This window comes from Lithobates pipiens, unplaced genomic scaffold (genome assembly GCF_037356315.1).
Source record: "Lithobates pipiens isolate NorthernLeopardFrog02 unplaced genomic scaffold, aLitPip1_a1.2 Scaffold_19, whole genome shotgun sequence".
NCBI classification, from domain to species: Eukaryota; Metazoa; Chordata; class Amphibia; order Anura; family Ranidae; genus Lithobates; species Lithobates pipiens.
Window position 1 is genome coordinate 89,035,010 of NW_027507764.1, and position 23,792 is coordinate 89,058,801.

At 46.6% G+C, this 23,792-nt stretch overlaps 1 long non-coding RNA gene across 1 annotated transcript in view; it reads right to left on the reverse strand.

Moving 5' to 3' along the window:
- Positions 1-22,283, reverse strand: part of LOC143998208 (uncharacterized) — a 153,151-nt gene extending 130,868 nt beyond the window's left edge. The window contains exon 1 of the long non-coding RNA XR_013277783.1: positions 22,088-22,283. This is a non-coding gene — a long non-coding RNA (uncharacterized LOC143998208). The remainder of the gene's footprint in view (positions 1-22,087) is intronic.
- Between the last annotated feature and the right edge of the window lie 1,509 nt (positions 22,284-23,792).

Below are 23,792 nucleotides of genomic sequence, written 5' to 3' on the forward strand. Positions count from 1 at the left end.
GCAAACACCCCAACGTATAATCTGTGAGGCATAATGAGTCTTTTGAATGGTTAATTTTTTTCCAGAAGTTTTTGGAATATGTGGAAAAAAATTAAAACGCATTTTTTTTTTTACACAAAATTGTCAATTTATAAGATATTTCTAACACATAGCATGTATATAGCAAAAATTACACCCCAAAATACATTCTGCTACTCCTCCCGAGTATGGCGATACCACATGTGTAGGACTTTTACACAGCCTGGCCACATAGAGAGGCCGAACATTGAAGTAGTACGTTCAGGCGTTCTAGGAGCATAAATGACACATCTCATTTCATTCCTACCTATCACACTTTTGAAGGTCCTGGACCACCAGGAAAGTGAAATTACCCACAAAATGACCCCATTTTGGAAAGAAAACACCCCAACGTATGTTCTATGAGACATGGGCTGCAAATAGGTACTCGGGTACTCTGATGGCCTGGTGACAGGTACTTGGGTACTCTGATGGCCTGGTGACAGGTACTCGGGTACTCTGATGGCCTGGTGACAGGTACTCGGGTACTCTGATGGCTTAGGGACTGGTATTTGGGTACTCTGAAGGGCGGTGACAGGTACTCATATGGACTGTGACAGGTTCTTGGGTACTAAGATGAACTGTGACAGGTACTCGGGTACCCATATGGACTGGGACAGGTACTCGGGTACTCAGATGGACTGGGACAGGTACTCGGGTACTCAGATGGGCTGTGACAGGTACTCGGGTACTCGGATGAACCATGACAGGTACTCGGGTACTTTGATGGGCTGCGACAGCTACTCGGGTACTTTGATGAACCGTGACAGGTACTCGGGTACTCTGATGGACTGTGACAGATACTCGGGTACCCTGATGGGCCGTGACAGGTACTCGGGTACTCTGATGGGCCGGGACAGGTACTCGGGTACTCTGATGGGCCGGGACAGGTACTCGGGTACTCTGATGGGCCGGGACAGGTACTCGGGTACTCTGATGGGCCGGGACAGGTACTCGGGTACTCTGATGGGCCGGGACAGGTACTCGGGTACTCTGATGGGCCGGGACAGGTACTCGGGTACTCAGATGAACTGTGACAGGTACTCGGGTACTCTGATGAACTGTGACAGGTACTCGGGTACTCTGATGGGCTGTGACAGGTACTCGGGTACTCTGATGGGCTGTGACAGGTACTCGGGTACTCTGATGGACTGTGACAGTTACTCAAATACTCTGATGGACTGTGACAGGTACTCTGATGGACTGTGACAGGTACTCTTATTGACTGTGATTGACAGGTACTATGAGGGGTGGTGACAGGTCCTCTTTATTGGGGGGGGGCAATCAGTGTGATTGGTGTACACTGTAGGCGGTAACGAGATGTTATCGCAATCTCCTCCTCACACATGATCGGTGTGTGAGGAGGAGAACCCGGTAACATCTCGTTACCGCGGTTTGTTTACATTTTAGTGATCGGCTGTGAAAGGATCACAGCCGATCACGTGGGTAAACAGCCGGCCAATGGCTGTTTACCAGCGTCGGTGACGAGCAGTGTTCCCGGGGAACACGCCGCCACCGACACGCAGCGCGCTCACGATCACGCGCATGCGCCGTGCAAAGTCAGGGTGTGACCATCTGTGATCGGCCATGACTTCATCACGGCCGATCACGTGGTAAACAGCCATAACCAATGGCTGTTCACCCCCTTCGGTGGCGAGCGGTGTCTCCGTGACACACCGCCACTGAAGAAACAGGGAATGCGCGCACACGATCGCACGCATTCCCTGTTTAAACGGGAGGCCATCAAATGACGGCCTCCCGCCACAATAGGTGCGCCGCCTGGCCGTCATTTGACAGCCGGCGGTCAGCATCTAGTTAATGGTGCTGAACGCCAATTTCTGGTCTTCTCCTTGCTGAAGAAACAGCAGGAACCTGGATATAGAAAAGAGCGTGGATGCCATCCTTTCTCCTCACACATGGAGATGTAGGCCTTCCAAGTATGATGCTATATCTTCCAAGAAGAAGATTTCCATGTTCTCAACATACAGTGCCTTGCGAAAGTATTCGGCCCCCTTGAACTTTTCAACCTTTTGCCACATTTCAGGCTTCAAACATAAAGATATAAAAAAAATTTTTTTTGTGAAGAATCACCAAGTGGGACACAATTGTGGAGTGGAACGAAATCTATTGGATTTTTTAAACTTTTTTAACTAATAAAAAAATGAAAAGTGGGGCGTGCAAAATTATTCGGCCCCCTTGCGTTAATACTTTGTAGAGCCACCTTTTGCTGCGATTACAGCTGCAAGTCGCTTGGGGTATGTCTCTATCAGTTTTGCACATCGAGAGACTGAAATTCTTGCCCATTCTTCCTTGCAAAACAGCTCGAGCTCAGTGAGGTTGGATGGAGAGCGTTTGTGAACAGCAGTTTTCAGCTCTTTCCACAGATTCTCGATTGGATTCAGGTCTGGACTTTGACTTGGCCATTCTAACACCTGGATACGTTTATTTGTGAACCATTTCTTTGTAGATTTTGCTGTATGTTTGGGATCATTGTCTTGTTGGAAGATAAATCTCTGTCCCAGTTTCAGGTCTTTTGCAGACTCCAACAGGTTTTCATCCAGAATGGTCCTGTATTTGGCTGCATCCATCTTCCCCTCAATTTTAACCATCTTCCCTGTCCCTGCTGAAGAAAAGCAGGCCCAAACCATGATGCTGCCACCACCATGTTTGACAGTGGGGATGGTGTGTTGAGGGTGATGAGCTGTGTTGCTTTTACGCCAAACATATAGTTTTGCATTGTGGGCAAAAAGTTCGATTTTGGTTTCATCTGACCAGAGCACCTTCTTCCACATGTTTGGTGTGTCTCCCAGGTGGCTTGTGGCAAACTATAGACAAGACCTTTTATGGATATCTTTGAGAAATGGCTTTCTTCTTGCCACTCTTCCATAAAGGCCAGATTTGTGCAGTGTACGACTGATTGCTGTCCTATGGACAGACTCTCCCACCTCAGCTGTAGTTCTCTGCAGTTCATCCAGAGTGATCATGGGCCTCTTGGCTGTATCTCTGATCAGTCTTCTCCTTGTCTGAGCTGAAAGTTTAGAGGGACGGCCAGGTCTTGGTAGATTTGCAGTGGTCTGATACTCCTTCCATTTCAAAATGATCGTTTGCACGGTGCTCCTTGGGATGTTTAAAGCTTGGGAAATCTTTTTGTATCCAAATCCGGCTTTAAACTTCTTCACAACAGTATTACGGACCTGCCTGGTGTGTTCCTTGGTCTTCATGATGCTCTCCCTGCGCTTTCAACAGAACCCTGAGACTATCACAGAGCAGGTGCACTTATACAGAGACTTCAGTCATTTAGGACAACATTGGATCATTCAGAGATCCTCGCTAAACTTCTGGAGTGAGTTTGCTGCACTGAAAATAAAGGGGCCGAATAATTTTGCACGCACCACTTTTCAGTTTTTTATTTGCTAAAAAAGTTTAAATTATCCAATAGATTTCGTTCCACTTCACAATTGTGTCCCACTTGTTGGCGATTCTTCACAAAAAAATTTAAATTTTATATCTTTATGTTTGAAGCCTGAAATGTGGAAAAAGGTTGAAAAGTTCAAGGGGGCCGAATACTTTCCCAAGGCACTGTAGTTGGGATCACCGAGTCCGACAGACCCCGGATCCTCAACACCTGGCTCTCAATAGCCATGCCATTAAAGCCAGCGACAGTAAAGCATGCTGGAGAATCGGACCTCGAGACAGAAGGTCTTCTCGCAACGGCAGTCGCCAGGGAGCGTCTGCCACCAGAGGCAGCAGGTCTGCGTACCAAGGACGCTGAGGCCAATCTGGGGCAACCAGTATCACTGGGATCCCCTCGGCTTCCACTCTGCGAAGCAGACGTGGTAACAGTCTCAGTGGAGGAAAGGCGTAGATCAGCTGGTACTGATACCATGGAGCCACCAGCGCATCGGACGCGTCTGGCCACGGATCCCTTGTCCTGGACACAAATCTTGGCACCTTCCGATTGAGACGGGAGGCCAGAAGATCCACGTCAGGTGTGCCCCACTTCAGGCACAGTAACCTGAATATCTATGGATGCAATGCCCATTCTCCTGGGTCCAGCATCTGTCGACTCAGTCCGTCTGCCAGTTCTCCACTCCCAGGATGTAAATGGCTGACAGGGCCGGTACGTGTCGCTCTGCCCACCGAAGTATGTGAGCGACCTCCTGTGCAGCGGCTGAGCTTCTTGGTCCCCCTTGGTGATTGACGTATGCCACAGCCGTGGCGTTGTTTGACTGGATCCTGATCGGACGCCCTTTCAGTCTCATCAACCATGTGGAGAGGCACAGCCTGATCGCTCTCATTTCGAACAGATTGATCGGCAACTTGGATTCTTCCGTCGACCAGTGACCCTGAGCCGACTGAACCCCCATCACTCCACCCCAGCTGGATAGATGGCGTCCGTTATAACTGTCCACTTCAGAGGAAGGAACGATTTCCCGGACTGAATCACCGGTGACCTTAACCATCAGATCAGTAAACCTCTGACTGACTGGCTCACCTGGATCTGTCAATCAAGGGACAACTGAGATTTGTCCCATTTTGTCAAAATCTCCTTCTGCAGGACTCTGGTGTGGAACTGGGCATAAGGTACTGCCTCGAAGGAGGCTACCATGAGTCCCAGTACTCGCATGCAGAAGCGCAGTGACGACCACTTGTGGTTCATCAGCAGTTTTACCGCAGCTCTGAGTCTGCAGTTTGTCTGAAGGGAAAAACACTCTTGCTTCCCTGGAGTCCAGCAGCAAGCCTAGGTACTCCAGATGCTGGGTCGGTACAATCACCGACTTCTTCAGGTTCAACAGTCACCCAAATTCTTGCAGGGTCTGTATGGTGATCACCACATCTTCTTCTAACTCTGAGGTGGAAGATGCCCTCAGGAGGAGAATGTCTAGGTATCCCACGATCGCGATCCCACGCTGCCGTAGCAACGCCAAAACCGGAGCCAATACCTTGGTAAAGACTCGGGGGGCTGATGTCAGACCAAAAGGAAGAGCCACAAACTGGTAGTGGGCTTCCCCGACTGCAAACCGCAGAAATTTTTTATGCCAAAGGCATATGGGTATGTGCAGATACGCATCCTGGATGTCTAAGGACGCCAGGGAGTCCCCTTGATGGAGTGCAGCGACTACTGAGCGAACTGATTCCATTCTGAACCTCTGCACTTTTACAAAGCGATTGAGGGCTTTTAGGTCCAAGATTGGACGTACCCCTTCCTTCTTGGGAACCACAAACAGATTTGAGTAGAATCCCTGGACGCGTTCCGATTCTGGAACTGGTACATTCACCCTGCGATTCAGCAGGTCCCTTACTGCCCCCAAGAGGGCCTCCTGGTGAGCCGGGGATACAGGTATGCTGGAGGGGAAGAATCTGTTTGGTGGCCAAGAGAAAAACTCTATCTTGTAGCCTGTGGAAATCAGATTGCAGACCCATTGGTTGGATAACCGAGAGGACCACCAGGCTGCAAACTCCCGAAGGTGACCTCACACCCTAGACATGGGTGGGGACAAACTTTCATGCAGTAGCACTTTTATTCACAGGCTTGGTAGGCTTGTGGTTCCAGGGACGTTTTTGTCCATCTGTGGTCGTCCCGTCGGGCTGGGGATGTTTTGTCGAAGCTCCGGACAGACGAAAAAACTGTTTGCGAGTGGAAAAAAGAGGGCCCTTTCCTACGGCGTGGCTCCTTCGTCTTCCTGGCCTGTGGGAGTAAGGTACTCTTACCACCTGTGGCATTTTTAATAATGTCATCCAAGGAGGTTCCAAAGAGTCGGTCGCCAAGGAAGGGAAGATCCGTCTGGGCTTTTTTGGATGCCTAGTCAGCAGACCAGCATTTTAGCCAAATCAGGCACCTCAGCACCACAGCTGACACTGAAGCCCTGGATAACAGAGGGAGAGTATCCAGGGCCCTGTCACAGACGTACGTATGGTCTTGCACTAGTTGGTCTGCTAGTTCTACGCAGACAGGAGAAGCCTGTTGCTCCCCCAATTCGTGGTGCAAATGTTTTGCCCACTCAGTGAGTGTCTGCGACACAAGTGCAGATGCCAGTACTGGGGACTGGGGAGACTCACCCAGCCGCCTGTTGATAGTAGATCACAGGATCATTAATCTTGTGCAAAAAGCTAAGCTTCTGCATAAAAAAGCAGAGACCGATGGGCCCGCAGGGTACCTAGGTCCTTCTCCTTCTTTCACTAGGCAAAATAAAACTGAGGTCTGTCTGGCAGACTGGAGGGTTGTAGCCCAAGGGACTGCCCCCTGTGCGGATCGAAGAGTTCAGAGTGTTGTGTTACAACTAATGCCTAGGATCTCCTAGTAATAGGGCATAACAACCCAATGGCTAAGAGAGGAGCTGTTTCGGTCGGTGAATATAAGAGAAATCTGTTATTTATTATGACCTTGAGGTATGAACATGCACTACAGACCAATGTTCATTTTCAAGTCAAATTTCATTATAGCTTTAGTCTGTCTGACATTTCATGATTATGTCACTAGGTAATTCACAAGGGCTCCTGGGGTAGCCGCGTCATGTATCCCAGGAGACCTTGCAAACCACCTGACAAATTCTAGCGTTATTTGTAGGCAGTAAATGACACAAACATGTCTGATTGACAGGGTGCTGTAGCAATGGAGCTGGAACTTCCGCCGAAGCAATATGGGGAATGGTGTACCTGGCCCTAATATTCCCCATATTGCTTTTATTTGAACTGTGATCACTTTTATTCATGTATGTCGGTTTTTATCAATTAAAACCTACCATTTTTGACCTGCACTATCAGAGCCCCATTTTTTCTCTTTTTTCAATCTTCTGTGAATGAAAGCCATTTTTGGGTTCCTGTATCGAGTTTGGTTTACTCCATACTTTCCCTTTAGATTCCTCGCCGACACCTCTGGCTACCTGATCCATCCACATGATTGGAGATCAACATTTGATTGATTGCGAGCGGTCCAGTGGTTCTCTTGCCCTTTACAGCATTGGGAGATCAGCGGGCCGTACCCCCAACTAGGGCTGCAACTAACGATTATTTTCATAATCGATTAGTTGGCCGATTATTGTTTCGATTAATCAATTAATCAGTTAATAACCTTAAAAAAAAAAAAAAAAGTGGGTCAAATTGACGTTCATTTTCAACCACAGTGACGAGAAAATATAGAAATAATAGAAAACTTCTTAGTCAAAGAAATTTTCAGACAGTGTATGTGGTTTTTGTTCAGATATTACGTTCATTTTAAAAACACGTGAAAATTTCAAACAAAATTCTTTCATCCAGCGAATGTACAAAGATTATTCGTCTGAATATTCTCATCCGAAAATTGATCTGTATGGCCAGCATAAGGCTCAGTACACACCTATGCAGTTTGCTTTTTATCTGTTTCTGCAGTACCTTTTGCTGTGCGTTTTGATTTTTGCACACATGATTTTACTGCAATTTGCATTTTTGCTTTTTTTTGGGCAGATTAAAAAACACAAATTGCTGCAAAAACGCATTACCTGCTTTTCTGCAGCTTCTCCATTGAAGTATATTGAACCAATAAAGCACTATTTTACGTTAAAAGTCCCTGACCCTTTCAGATGTGAACTTCTCCCATAGGAAACCATGTAAATGAACTGTAGTGCATTTCTGCAAAAAGCACCAAAACACACAGATGTGAACCAGGCCTAAGGCGTTTAGTAACATACCCTTTATGGTAGAAAAATCAGATAATCGCTACTGAAAGGGGTTCATTTTTTTACTGTAGAACAGTGAAAGTAATATTTACAGTAGCAATTATTTGCTATTTTCTTATTATAAAGGGCTCATTTCAGTTTTTTTTAGCCCATTATGTTACTGGCCGATTAATCGATTATGAAAATAGTAATCGATTAATTTCATAATCGATTAGTTGTCGATTAATCGATTAGTTGTTTCAGCCCTAGTTTTACCCCATTCATGACCAGGCCATTTTTTTTCTATTGGACACTGCGCTACCTTAACCCCTTCAGATCTGCTCTATAGCTGAATGACGGTTACAGCGTGGACCTACTTGACTGGGGGGCCGTCAATAGACATCCTCCCCTTTGCATGCTGTGAAGTCAATGAGACTTGGGTGATCACGGCCCCTTACCATGTGATCAGCTGTCAGCCACTGAAAAAAAATGAAAAAACAGCCAATAAACCACTTTACAGAAATGAGATGCAGGGTGCTGTGGTGGAATCATGGACCTGGACTTATACATTACTTACCTGACCCCTCACGCTTCTTCCCTGAAGCTCCAGTCTGTGGCCAGTCTCTCAGCCTCGTCTAGTACAATTCAGGGCTATGAACCTGGTATAGTGTGTAGCCCTGGCCCTGACTTCAGGGAGCGCAATGGTGACTACTGTGGGTAAGGATGGCTGACATACATCCTCAGAGTGCAGGTTCATGGGCATGGTGGGTGATGAACAAGAAAAAAGTTGGGTGCCAGTCACTGTTATGCTTTAACAACTTCAGCCCCGGAGGATTTTACCCACTTCCTTACCAAAGCACTTTTTGCGATTTTTTAACTGACAATTGCGCGGTCATGTGACATTGCACCCAAACAAAATTAGGTCCTTTTTTTCCTACAAATAGAGCTTTATTTTGGTGGTATTTGATCACCTATGCAGTTTTTATTTTTTAAACAAAAAAAAAAGAAGAGCACAAATTTTTTTTGAAAACACAATATTTTTTACTTTTGCTATAATAAATATCCAATTTTTTTTTTTAAAAATACGAATTTTTTCCTTAGTTTAGGCCGATACGTATTGTTCTACATATTTTTGGTAAAAAAAAAAAAATCACAATTAGCGATTATTGATTGGTTTGCGCAAAAGTTATAGCATTTACAAAATATGGGATAGATTTATGGCTTTTTTTTAATTTTATTTTTTTACTAGTATGGGGGCGATCTGCGATTTTTTTTTTTCGTGACTGCGACATTATGGAGGACACATCAGACACTTTTGACCCAATTTTGAGACCATTCACATTTACACAGCGATCGTGCTATAAAATTGCACTGATTACTGTGTAAATGTGACTGGCAGGGAAGGGGTTAACATCAGGGGGCGCTGCAGGGGTTAATATGTTCCCTATGGGAGTGATTCTAACTGTGGGGGAGGGGACTCACAAGGGGAGGAGACCGATCCCTGTTCCTCTGTACTGGGAACACACCATCGGTTTCCTCTCCACTGACAGGGCGTGGATTTGTGTGTTTACATACCGTATATACTCGAGTATAGGCCGACCCGAGTATAAGCCGAGGCCCCCAATTTACCCCCAAAAAACTGGGAAACCTATTGACTCGTGTATAAGCCGAGGGTGAGATATGCCTGTCCATCCATCCCTGTGTGTCCGTCCATCCCTGTGTGTCCGTCCATCCCTGTGTGTGTGTCCATCCATCCATCCCTGTGTGTGTGTGTGTGCGTCCATCCATCCATCCATCCCTGTGTGTGTGTGTGTGTGTGTGTGTGTGTGTCCATCCATCCATCCATCCCTGTGTGTGTGTGTGTCCATCCATCCATCCATCCCTGTGTGTGTGTGTGTCCATCCATCCATCCCTCCCTGTGTGTGTGTGTGTGTGTGTGTCCGTGTGTGTGTGTGTGTGTGTGTGTGTGTGTGTGTGTGTGTCCGTGCAGCCTTGTGTGTCCAGCCTACCTGTGTCCCAAGCCTCCGTCCGGTCCCGTCCCGAGCCTCCGTGTCGTCCCGTCCCGAGCCTCCGTGTCGTCCCGTCCCGAGCCTCCGTGTCGTCCCGTCCCGAGCCTCCGTGTCGTTCCGTCCCGAGCCTCCGTGTCGTCCCGTCCCGAGCCTCCGTGTCGTCCCATGCCAGGATCGCCGCTCTTCGTCGGCGCCCTGGCGGCCATTCCCCTGTTCAAAAGCCGCGCCTCCCGCCTCCGCCTGTGATAGGCGGAACACTCAATTTCCCAGCAGTCTGTGTTCCGCCTATCACAGACATCGTCTCATCCTCGTCCGTAGTACGAGGATGAGCCGATGTCCGTGATAGGCGGAACACTGACTGCTGGGAAATTGAGTGTTCCGCCTATCACAGGCGGAGGCGGAGCCGGAGGCGCGGCTTTTGAAAGTTAGAATGGCCGCTGTCTGTCTGCTCGACACGCTGTTCGGGCAGTCAGACAGCGGTGACTCGAGTATAATCCGAGGGGGCACTTTCAGCCTCAAAAAAGAGGCTGAAAATCTCGGCTTATACTCGAGTATATACGGTACACAGATCCACGGTCCTGCTGTGTACCCGGGCAATCGCAGGTGCCCAGCGGACATCGCGGCCGCTGGGCACACGCACCGGGTCCCAAACGATGCCACGGCCGGGAATCAGAAGACGTCATATGACGCCCACCCAGGATGGGAGATCCCATCTGTGGGCGCCATATGACTATAGACCGGGGCTGAAGTGGTTAAACAACAGAGAAGTTTATTTCTCAAACAGGCAAAATGTGGGAGAGAGGGAATAGGGCACAGGACACCCTTAGTACCGACCTGCAATAGGGGGATTGGCAGACTCCTTAGACAAACATTGGTGAAGTAGGGCAGACAGCAGTACAGGAATAGGAGCCTTTAAGGTGGACTAGAACATGTGTACTTTGTAGGACAAGTAGGGTTGCCACCTTTTCTTCAAGTCAAACCCGAACACTTTAGCGGCGCACAGCAATTTTTTTTTTTTATAGTATAAACTGTACATATTTTGCTATTAAATAACATTTCTAATCATATGAAGTTAATAACAAGAGTTCCCCTTTACATCAGAGTCCACAGAGTTCCCCTTTTACATCTGAACTCGCAGAGTTCCCTTTCACTGTAAGGGGGGACTCTGCAGACTCTGATGTGAGGGAGAACTCTGTGGACTCTGACATAAGGGATGCTCTGGGAACCCTGATCTAAGGGGGAATACTGAGAACTCTGATGTACGGAGAGGACTCTGATATAAGAGGGAACACTGTGGCCTCTGGTGTAAAGGGGAACTCTGATGTAAGAGGTGCACTGAGAACCCCGATTTGCCTTAGTGTACTTACTCAGAGGCAGGAGAGAGAAGGGGGGAGACTTCAGTCACAGACAGGGATGGATGGTGAGCTCACTCAATACTTGGCAGTCAGCATCTAGATGTATCTGAGGCTGCTGGAATTTTAATTTCTGGCCCCCCTTTCCTTTTCTGAGGAAAAGCGCCAGAGATTGAAGTGTGGGCAGACACAGAGGGGTGGGGTGGGAGGAAGAGGAGCAGATCGAGCCCTCTCTCGTCTCCTGCATGTGTGTGTGTGTGGGGGGGGGGGGGATTGTTAGGTTAATGCTAACTTTGGGCAGTCAGCAACCCTGCTGGGAAGTCATAGTCCGGTCTGAATAATGTGTCTGGGTTTCAGGCAGTCTGAAACCCGGACACCTGATTCCAAACCAGAACTGTCCTGGTGAATCCCGGACAGGTGGTAACCGTAAGGACAAGATGTCTCCTCTAAAGACTTTACTCACTGCTTCATGCACTGATTCCCTTGGATGAGTTCTCTTTGAAATCGTCCCAGACACTTCATAGCCTCCTGCTCATGGAGGGTTCTCTCCATGGTGCTTCCTTAGAACTCCATTCCTCTAGATCTTTGGCAGGCTTTCCTCTGCATAAACTTGAACACCCAGATAGGCCTTGGTCAGGCCTAGCAGCCGGAAGCCTCCTGGATAGGCCTCGCACTTTGGGCCTAGCCGCCAGGAACTTTACATACACCATCCACAGTCCGCAGCCCTGGGCAGGACTACTCTGCCTGATCACCTGACTTCATTCCATTAAATACCTTTTCCCAGCATGCTTAGCAGCAAATATGATTGACTGAGAAAAGTATGTTTATTATAACCTGAACTTTAGCTCATCACTCTATTGTCAGGTGGCAACAGCACCACCTACTGACAGAAGGGAGAAGCCATACTTAGAATGGAATTAACAAAAGTCATTTAATCAGTGAATACTACAAATTGGGCAGGATAACGAGCACCTGACACAGTAAATTTACCTGTAGCCCTGTTCTAGGGACAAGGGCACTATATGTGCATGGAGGGAAAGCATGCATCCATGGTCGAAAGCTGCTTAAGTTGGCCCTGTCGGCTGCTTCCTACCCGACATCCCTTGACAAAAAAGGTTTAAAGAGCCATACAGCATATTTTTGGCTGAAAAGCGGCTTCATCCAATGTCAAAATACAATAGCTGCAGCCGGAGATTTATTCATCTTTGCCAAGTTGGACTTTAGAGTCCTTTAACCACTTGTTGCCGCCCACCGTCAAATGACGGCGTCCCAGCGGGGGTGTGCGTGGCGATCGCAGCTGTACTGTGTTGCTAGGACACGGCATGACCCTGATCTCTGTAAAGAGCTGCGTCCGTGGCTCTTTAACTATGTGATCAGCTGTGTCCAATCACAGCCGGTCACATGTAAACACGGAGATGCAGGTAATCGGCGCTCCTTGCCTCACACTGTTAGAGTGTGTGGTGAGGAGAGTCGATCAATAGCATCTCCTTGCAGGGGACAACAAAACATGTAATCAGGGCACTGATCATCAATGCCCTGATTACATTATAGCTCCACCAGTGTCACCAATCAGTGCCAGCAATCAGTGCCCACTATTGCCCATCAGTGCCAGCAATCAGTGCCCATCAGTGTCAGCAATCAGTGCCCAAAAGTGCCACCAATCAGTGCCCATTAGTGATGCTAGTCAGTGCTGGCTATCAGTGCCACCTATTAGTGCTGCCCATCAATGCCCATCAGTGTCGCCCATCAGAGGCGCCTATTCATACTGCCTATCAGTGCCGCCCATCAGTGCCACCTCATCATTGCCCACCTGTTCAGCCTATTAGTGCCCATCAGTGCCGCCTCATTAGCGCACATCAGTGAAGGAGAAAAATAACTTATTTACAAAATTTACCGACAGAAACTAAGTAAAAATGTTGTTTTCAAAGTTATATATATATATATATATATATATATATATATATATATATATATATATATTATTATTATTATTATTATTATTATTATTATTATAATAAAAAAAAAAACAGCAGTGATTAAATACCAAAAAGAGAAAGCTTGATTTGTGTGAAGAAAATGATAAAAATGTCATTTGGGCACAGTGTAGTATGACCGTGCAATTGTCATTCAAAGTGCGACATCGCAAAAAATGGCCTGGACAGGAAGGGGGTGTAAGTGCCCTGTAGGCAAGTGGTTAATAAATCAATCTCATTCTATTTCACAGAACAAATATAGAAACATCTCAGTCACCACACACCATACAAGCCCAGCATGTAATAAGTCATAGCAGCTTCAGCCTAACTCCACCCTGACATGTTTCGCTCCACCCACGGGGGGCTTAGTCATGGAGGACTTCTATAGGGGGTGTGGCCTAGATGGAGTTAGGCTGAGGTTTCTATAATTTATTACACGCTGGGCTTGTATGGTGTGCGGTAGCTGAGATTTTTCTCTATTTGTTCTATGGATTTACATGAAGTCAGGGTGGACTCCTAGCCTGACCTGCACCCACAGTGGAACACACCCCGAATGGGGGACATATATGCCGGAGTGGAGACCCTAAAGTTGGTTTAGGTTCCCATTCTATTTCAGTTCCACAAAATAATCTTTTTTTAATGACCCAGAAAGAAGCAATAAGGTTTGTTCATGCTTGCTAGCATTTAAAAGGTAGTGAGGCAGCATTGTATCACCTTCTCAACGTACGCTTTGCCCCTTGAACCCCACACTAGTGTGCCTCAACCACATGCATTGCACATGGTTGCGGGGTGCTTGCAGAGGAGTCCTATTCACTATGACTGCCAAAAGCGTCAGGTGGTATAATTCCTGCCACTGGTGTGAAGCAAAGCATTGTGGTTTTAGCACGTGTATCCCACTGGCCCCTGCAGCTAAAGGCTGGGGGGGGGGGTGTAAAAACATGGCTTGACCATGCGTAGTGTAAAGAAGCCCTTAGGCTCGATTCACATCTATGCATGTTCCCTTTGAGCATTTTTGCGGTGCTTGTCGCGTTTTTACCGCGATTTTGGCGCGATTTTTTTTACACTGTGGTTGCTTAGCAACCAGATATATACAGTGAAAAAAAATGAAAAAAATGAAAGGAAAAAAAAAAGCGCAAAATGCAAGTCGCAGCAAAATCGCTGCAAAAACTTGGTAAAAAAGCGGTACTTGCGTTTTTGATGCAGGTCCATTGACTTCTATTACATGCAAAACGCTGCATTTTGCATGAAAAAAAGTCCCTGACCCTTTCCAAAAACGCAGAGGCACAAAAATGCATTGATGTGAACATGTTCCATAGGAACCCATGTTAAAAAATTTCCTTGCATTTCTGCAAAATGCATCAAAAAACGCGCTAGTGTGAATCAAGCCTAAGGGTGTATTTCCAGCCAAAACAATCCTCTCACTTGCAGAGATTCTAAGCCACAAAAATTGGCTAGGCAAGCACCTAAGGCTACAAAAGCCAAAGTATTATAGTCCGGTTCAATTCCATACTTTGCCATCGTGTGCTGACCTTGGCACATCCTCACCTCCTTGCCTCAAAGAAGTCCAGCCTGAGCTTTTTAGGCTGATCTTCTCCTAAGGGTGACAGGAGTGCAGGTCTGAAGTCCACTCTCCGCTGATGTCCCCAGGATCAGTGGAGGCAGCGCGTCATCCCGACTTCTGAAGTCTGGATCCACCAGCTGCCTTGACTGATGGCAGTCTCAACGAGCCGATCAGACGCTCCCCGCCCCTCCACAGCTCAGCGCTCAAATAAGCATGGAGGATCAGAGCAGGAGAGATGCTGACTGACAGGCAGCAGCTCTCTGCTCTGGGAGGTGAGAGAACCGAGCGATCGGTGGTGTTTGATGGCTTGGTTCTCAGTGAAGAGATGGCAGTTGGACAGATACAGCATCGGTCAGATGCTGCATCCACCCATGTAAGTATGAATAGCAAAAAAACAAAACAAAACATACCTCTCTTTTAAAAAGGAATATACAAAATGTTGTGTCCGCAGAATGTGGAAGGGCAGCTCACACTTTACATGCTGTGTACTGGGATGGCCATGTTCAATCTGAGGTCTCTGGAATTTCCCAGTTTTCCCCAACCATAACATTTTGATTGTTGTATCTTCTCTGTCATTTCGTAACTGACCTGTAACCATTTCTTCCTCTATCTATTGCTGGTAGTCGGCGTTAAAGTGCACCTATGACAATGCTGTTTGCATCTTTGCTACACAATTGCTGATGTACAACCTTATTATGGCTTAAAGAGGAAGTAAACCCTGATGGGTTTACTTCTTCTTTGTCTCCCTGCAAAGGTAAAGCATAGTAGCCAATTATGTGCCACTTACCTGACACAGGAGCCAGCGATGTCCCCTGTAGTACGGAGCGTCCATCTTCTTCCGGGTATCGCTGCTCCGGCCACTCACAGTGCCGGAGCAGAGATGACGTCACTCCCACGCATGCGCATGGGAGCCGCCACTAACAGCATATCGGCGTTAGCAGTGGCATGCTGCTAACGGTGATAGTGCGCCTGTGTGCCGCTGTCTATGGCGCATGCGCTGTAGACAGCGGTGACTGCCTTTTAGTAAATATCTCCTAAACCGTGTAGGTTTAGGAGATATTTCTTGGACCTACAGGTAAATAATCTAGGCTTACCTGTAGGTCAAAGGTTTACAACCACTTTAATGACCAGGCCATTTTTTGTGATATGGCACTGCGTCACCTTAAAGCAATTCTCCACCCTAAAGGGGAAGTTCCGCTAATCTGATCCCTCCGGTGCCACAATCGGCACCTTTCAGGGGGGAGGGGGGTGCAGTTACCTGGATAATCCAGGTATCTGCACCCACTTCCGGGACAAACCGCCGCAGAACCCCGCAGATGCCCTGCCCCCCCCCCCCCGTTGTGTTCTGGGAAACACACAGTTCCCAGGACACAGCGCGGACCAGAAGAGACGCGCAGGGAACCGGGCAGTGAAGCCGCAACGCTTCACTTCCCGATTCCCTGACAGAGGATGGTGGCGGAGGGAAGCAGAGAGATGAGCGATCACTCGTCATCTGCCGCCAACATCGCTGGACCCTGGGACAGGTAAATGTCAATTTATTAAAAGTCAGCAGCTGCAATATTAGTAGCTGCTGGCTTTTAATATTTTTTTTTAGGTGCAGAACCGCTTTAACTGACAATTTCACGGTCGTGCGATACTGTACCCAAACAAATTGATCTCCTCACCCCACCCCACGTAGAGCTTTCTTTTGGTGGTATTTGATCACCTATTTTTTGCGCTATAAACAAAAAAAGAGCAAGAATTTTGAAAAAAAATAACAATATTTTTTACTTTTTGTTATAGTACATATCCCCCCCCCCCCCCCCAAAAAAAAACAAAAAAACAAATTTCTTCCACAGTTTAGGCTGATATGTATTCTACATATTTTTGGGGAATTTTTATTTCAATAAGTGTATATTGATTGGTTTGTGCTAAAGTAATAGCGTCTACAAAATAGGGGATATATTTATGGAATTTTTATTATTATTATTTTTTTTTTACTAGTGACATTATGTCATTGTGGTGGACAAATCTGACACTTTTTTTGGAACCATTGACATTTATACAGCGATCAGAGGTAAAAATAGCCACTGATTACTGTATAAATGTCATTGGCAGGGATGAGGTTAACACTAGGGGGTGATCAAGGGGATAAATGTATGTCCTAGGGAGTGATTCTAACTGTGGGGAGATGGGACTGCCTGGGGGAGGAGCACGATCGTTATTCATATTTAGTAGGAACAACAGCTCAGTCTCCTCATCCCTCACAGAATGGAGGTCTGTCTGTTTACATTGACAAATCTCCATTTTTTTCTCTCTCAGGAGCTATCTTGGGTGCCTGGCGGACATTGCGGCCGCTGGGCACACGCATCAGCTCCGTCAGCACGCCACCTAGTGGTCTTAAAGCGGCCGACGTATAGCTTGCCCAGGAGAGCCAACCTGCCGCAGTTTAACTGCGGCGGCTGGTCCTCTAGTGGTTAAGGGTTACTTACCTGAACATGATTGTTCCAGCAATGGGGATGAGTAGAGCAGCTCCAGCTGCTGTCTTGGATCCTCATTGGCTGGATTGATAGAAGCGGGAGCATTGGCTGCTGTCAATCAAAGTCAGTGACACAAGAGCCAGGGGTGGGGCCAAGTCCTGCTGTCTGTGTCAACGGACTCAGTGGCAGGACTCGGAAGCACGCTCGCACGAGTGTCCCCAGGGAATGCGGATCTTCGCGGGGGCATTCGAGAAGAGGAGGAGCCAGGAGAGCCACTGGGGGAGCCCAGAAGAGGAGGATCGGGCCACTCTGTGCAAAATGCTTGCAAAGTATGACATGTTTGTTATTTTAAACCTTTCCAACCCCTTTAATGAGTACTAAAAGCAAACCTGTTAGGTAAAAAAAAAAAAAAAAAAAGTTTGGCTACAAAGTGGTTCCTGCAAACTAAGAGAATAAATACTTCCACTGCTGAGAAACTGATACTTCCAGCAATGTCGATCTCTTACATTCCCCATTGCACTCAGTGGTTCCTCCCGCTGACCCCTAAGCTTCTACAGGAGACAGTAGTTGGTTGGTGGGAGGAACTATTGAGCATCATGGTGGGGGGGACAGGAGATCGACATCCCTGAAAGTGTTGGTTTATTAGTAGACTTTAGAGGAAGCTTCTTGTGGTAACATCACCTGTACTAAGAAGCTCAGGCATTGGTGCACAGCTTGTGCTTAAGCCAGCCATACATGGATCGAAATTCGGCCCGTTCAGCGGGACAGGCTGAGATTCGATCCATTTGTGGGCAGGCTGATTGTACCCAAGTTGATCCATCAACCGACTTGGGTACAACCAGCCTGTTGGATTTTTTACATGAGATTCTGTGAAATAGTGCAGATCATCGGATAATGCCTACCAGTCAGCTAGCGTTAAGTCAACACTGCGCATGCGCAGATCATCGATGGCATTATCCAATGCAGGCATCGACAGAACACCAGAGGCAGTCTGATATGTCTTGTATTGAATCTCCTCATGTACCTCACTCAGTCACACTTTGACTTCAGGCTGAGCCACTTAGGGGAGGATTAGTCCCGGGCTGCCAGTCATGTGCCGCCCCCGGGACGGGTGAGGGAGGCTGGGCAGGGGACTCAGTGAGGAGAGCACCCACCGGCTGGTGTTAACGTGCAGGTGTTCTGTCGATGACTGCATTTGCTGATTGTCGGTCAATGCCCCCGACGATCTGCGCACGCGCAGTGCTGACCACGCCAGCTGAACGGCAGAGTGACGCCACTACTGAGCATGCGCAGATCGTTGGAGGCCTTATCCGATGATCTGCACTAATCGATAGAATACTGCCAGCTATAGCTCAGTAATTGTGTTCTGGCAGGGGAGGCTCCCTCGCCACCCCCGCCGCTGGCAGAACATAATATTTCTGCGGGAGGAGTTCATCAACACTGACTGTGTTGCAGTGAATGGAATTCAGACAGTGTTGATGGGGGAATCCTTCCCACAGAGCCATTGTGTTCTACCGGTGGGGGAAGATGTCCCTGCTGTGAGAACACAGTGATTATTGCTAACCACTATCAATATTTGTATGTAAAATCTGGCAGGCTGGTTATACCCAAGTTGATCAATCGGTCAACATGGGTACATTCAGCCTGCCCTGCCCATACATGGTTTGAATCTCAGCTGTTTCTTGCTAAACCAAATTCGAATCTATGGTCATCTTAATTTATACACACTGTGCCCCAAACATCACAGTGCTCAGCAGTGATTGACTTATAAAGTAATATTGACTTTTTACAGGTATTTATTTAGCATCATTCCTATCCTCGAGGAGCTACAATCTATCTCTCATACTAGTACAATTCAGACAGGAACCAATTATGCTACAAATATTCTAAATGGTGCAAGGAAACCACGCAAACTCCATGCAGCAACTGCATACCTCCCAACATTTTGAGATGGGAATGAGGGACACCTACTAACAAATGTATGTTGCCATAGGACACGCCCCCTGCCACACCCCCTTAAATGAGAGTTAACCCCAAAAAAAAGGTTAATTAAATCCACAAGGACTTTTTTTTAACTAATATTCCTTTATAATGGCTTTTAAAATGTACAAATGCAGCAATTTAGAATTTGGATGAAAGGTTTAGCACTGGGGAACACTTTTTTAAAGATAAAAAGTGCATTTTATATACAACTAAAAATGAGGGACAAATGAGGAGGAAAGAGGGACAGAGGGACATTGTTCCAAATCAGGGACAGTCCCTCGAAATCAGGAACAGTTGGGAGCTATGCTAGTGTTCTGGCCAGGATTCAAACCAAGGACCCAAGTGCTAACCACTAAGCTACTGTGCTGCTCAACAAGGTCTTCTGAATTGTGGAAGGAAACCACACAAGCACAAGGAGAACACACACAAGCTACATGCAGCAAGGGTTCTGCCCATGATTTGAACCAAGTACCCAAGTGCTGCAAGGAAGAAGTGCTAATCATTAAAGTGGTTGTAAACCCTTACAAACCACTTTGACCTACAGGTAAGCCTAGATTAAGGCTTACCTGTAGGTCCAAGAAATATCTCCTAAACCTATACGGTTTAGGAGATATTTGCCCGAAGACAGGCACCGCTGTCGACGGCGCATGCGCCGTCGACAGCGGCGCGCAGGCGCACTGAGCGCGGCATTTCCAACAATGGAGCTGCCGCGCGTGTCGGCTCCCGTGCGCATGCACGGGAGTGACGTAATCGCGGCTCCGCCGAATGACAGAGGCGGAGCTGCGAGACCCCACCGAAAAGATGGATGTGCCGGACTACAGGGGACAGCGGTGACATTGCTGGCTCCTGTGTCAGGTAAGTGACACATAAATGGCTACTATGCGATGCATAGTAGTCCATTATGCTTTGCCTTTGCGGTGAATGAAAGAGGAAGTAAACCCATCAGGGTTTACTTCCTCTTTAAGGGGGAACATCGTTCCGGGGCTGAAGTGGTTAATGCATAGAATGCATTAAGGTGAAAAACCTTGAGGGTTTACAAATCCTTTAATATCTGCACCTACTACTGGCTGCTATTTTTAGCAGAGCTGAAACTGATACTCCACACCCTTCTTCCTTCTCTGCCTCCAGCTGTTGGTGCAATATTTGTATTGTGTAATCACTATCTGCATTCTAATCTATTATTCTTCATTGTAGTAGTTGTGCAATAAGGTTAACATAAAGGTCAACACAGAAAACACAATGGCAAACTCTTGCAGCTGGAGGAAAAGGTAAAGTGTTTATCATCATCTGCAGAAATCATCTTCACTATAAAGCTGGCCATGCAATGACAGATTTTAATTTTGTTCAGCATGCAGGCTGAAAAAAAAAAAAAAAAGAACCAATTCCTCTATTAACCACTTAAGCCCCGGACCATTTTGCTGGCCAAAGACCAGACCACTTTTTGCGATTTTGGCACTGCGTCGCTTTAACTGACTTGGCTCCCAAACAAAACTGACATCTTTTTTTCCCACAAAATAGAGCTTTCTTTTGGTGGTATTTGATCACCCCTGTAGTTTTTATTTTTTGCGCTATAAACAAAAAAAAGAGCAACAATTTTCAAAAAAACGCATTATTTGGAACTTTTTGCTATAATAAATATCCCCACAAATATATAAAAAAAATGTTTTTTTCCTCAGTTTAGGCTGATACGTATTTTTCTACATATTTTTGGTAAATACACTTTTTTTAAAAATCGCAATAAGCGTATATATATTGATTGTTTTGCGCAAAAGTTATATCGTCTACAAAATAGGGGATAGTTTTATGGCATTTTTATTAATATATATTTTTTTATTATTAGTAATGGCGGCGATCAGTGATTTTTATCGTGACTGTGACATTATGGCGGACACGGACAATTTTGACACATTTTTGGAACCATTGTCATTAATACAGCGATCAGTGTGATTAAAATGGCACTGATTACTGTAAAAATGTCACTGGCAGTGAAGGGGTTAACACTAGGGGTATGTGTTCTAACTGAAGGGGGGATGGGACTGTGCAGGGAAACTAAGAGTCGGTTCACACTGAGCCAGCACGACTTGCAGCGCAACTGCCTCAGGCGACCTGCATCCGACTTCAGCCTGAAGTCTCCCCAAAAGTAGTACAGGAACCTTTTTCTAAGTCGGAGCAACTTGTGTCGCTCCTATTAGAACGGTTCCATTGTACAGAACGGGATGCGACTTGTCAGGCGGCTAAGTCGCCTGACGAGTCTCCCCTGTGTGAACCGGCTCTAACAGATTGCTGTTCATACTCTGTATGAACAGACGATCTGTCAGTTCACTGTTCAGAGTGTTTACACACACAGCTCCCGAGTTCTCCGTGTGCCCCGAGTGATCCCAGGAGCCCGGTGGCGATTGAGAACGACGTAGCATAACGGCGATTCGTGCAGCCGAGCCATGCTGCTGCAGTACAAATGCGGCGGCTGGTCGGCATGCGATTAATGTAGCACAGGAGGGAGAATCTACAGTGCTGTTTATTCTATTCTGACAGACAGCACTTGTGGCTGTCAGAATACCTGAACAGTGGCTGCATCTGATTAGATGTAGATGCTGTTTGGCTATCAAATTTCCTCACGGCTCTTTTGATTTTTCAATTAAAGGTTGTAGGATGGGAGGTGGTCCAACAGTGTGACTCAGTGAGCAAATCTCAGATGGCTCATCAAGGACAGGCCACAATTTGCTCAGTGTATGGCCAGCTTAAGATATAGAAGTAACAGGATTAGTATGCGCTAGCATGTTTTACCCACAAAACAAACTAAAAAGGTTACATACTTGCAACTGCAGCAATACTTAAAGATTTTATTTGTTACCTTTAGAAGTCTGTGTAAAAGAAAATGTTAAAGAGTAACTGAAGGCAAAACTTTTTCCTGGTGCCTCCATGGCAGTATACCTGTGACAAGCTCCGCCTTGGCTCCTCCCTCAGAACCAGTGAATATTATAAAAGAAAAGGATTAGCGCACCCCCAGCATTCTCCTTTTTTTTCTCATGGTCAGTGAATGGTGGTTGTACGTCCCTTACCTCTGCAGTCGGCAGCTTCCAGCTGGGTTTAAGCCTCTCCCAGGTGCAGTCCCTATTATTGGGCAGCTAAATGCACTGATAAGATAGGGAGTTCCTTCTGTGGGTCTTTTGGGACGGCAGTTGTCTCTTAACTAAGAACTCCTATCTGCATTTATATACTGGCATTTGCTCAAGCCTGCAGCAGAGAAAGCAGCTATATCCATTTTTCACTAATGCCGCCTACACACGACTGGATTTTCCGGCAGACTAGGTCCGACGGTCTTCCCGAACTGACTTTCGGCTGAGTTCCGATGGACTTTCCAAATGAATGGACTTGGCCACACACGAACTGACGTTTCGAAAGTCCGTTCATTTTGAAAGTGATGACGTAAACGGGACTAAACAAGGAAGTTCAATAGCCAGTAGCCAATAGCTTCCCTTGTGTCGTATTTGGTCGCCGATAGACAGTAGAGCTGCAATATCATACATATATCACCAAGGAGGAACCAACAACAGCTCCTTATTAAAGGGGTTCTGCACTCATAATAATACATTTGCCCATTCTGTTGCCTCTAGACCGTACATTTGATAATGCCACATGTTTTTTTTTTTTTTATTAATCTACCTTTTGTAATTCGTAGTTTTTTATTTTCCTCCCCTGCGGCGATGGGCGGTCTCTTGCGGGGATTAGCATCATATTCCTGCTGAAGCCCGCACTGTCTCCTGGGATCTCGTCCAAGTAATCCCAGGAGACATTGCGGCTAATGCACCCGAAATCTCGCGTGTAATAGCCGAAATCACGTGAGATTTCGGCTGTATTAGCCGAAATCTCTCGAGATTTCGGGTGCATTAGCCGCAATGTCTCCTGGGATTACTTGGACGAGATCCCAGGAGACAGTGCGGGCTTCAGCAGGAATATGATGCTGATCCCCGCAAGAGACCGCCCATCGCCGCAGGGGAGGAAAATAAAAAACTACGAATTACAAAAGGTAGATTAATAAAAAAAAAAAAACATGTGGCATTATCAAATGTACGGTCTAGAGGCAACAGAATGGGCAAATGTATTATTATGAGTGCAGAACCGCTTTAAGGGAAGTGGATCCCATCTTCATTTGGGAAGAGGGGAATCTGAAGGACCTAAGGGTAGTCTATCTTCCTCAAATCTTCCGGCCTCCTACCTCAAATTATCTCGAGACTTGTGTAGCACTGACCCCTCCTTTGGAGCTGCTGGTTTTGTTGGGCTTACCGTTACCTTCTTTACCTCGCCTCCATCTAGGGGTTCCCGTGGTAGATGGCCCAAAGAAATGCACAAACTGACACTGGATTCTCTTTTGGGTTATTTATTTTAGAAGATAACACAGTTTCTTAATAAAAGGTAGAGAGTTAGAAAGGAAGTTCAGGTACTTTTATGGAACTGCAAAATCCAGAGAATAAACATTTCACAGCTGGATTCTCACAACCTCTGGATAGACCTCCTCTCACTAGGCCTAGCAACCAGCAGGGTGTTAAGTAAAGCAAAGTCTCTGCCACAGACTTGGATGTAACTGAGGGACGTAGATAAATTAGAAAATAGAAGAGAACTATGATACGGTACCAGTATCTCTCAGCCGGTCCGGCGATACTGTATGAATATAGATCCACAAAGTGTCCTTCAACTGAGCCTCCAGGCTCCTTCTGAGAAACCAGCCTTACGCATGGCCTTCTCCCAAAGAGTCCTCCCCTGGAT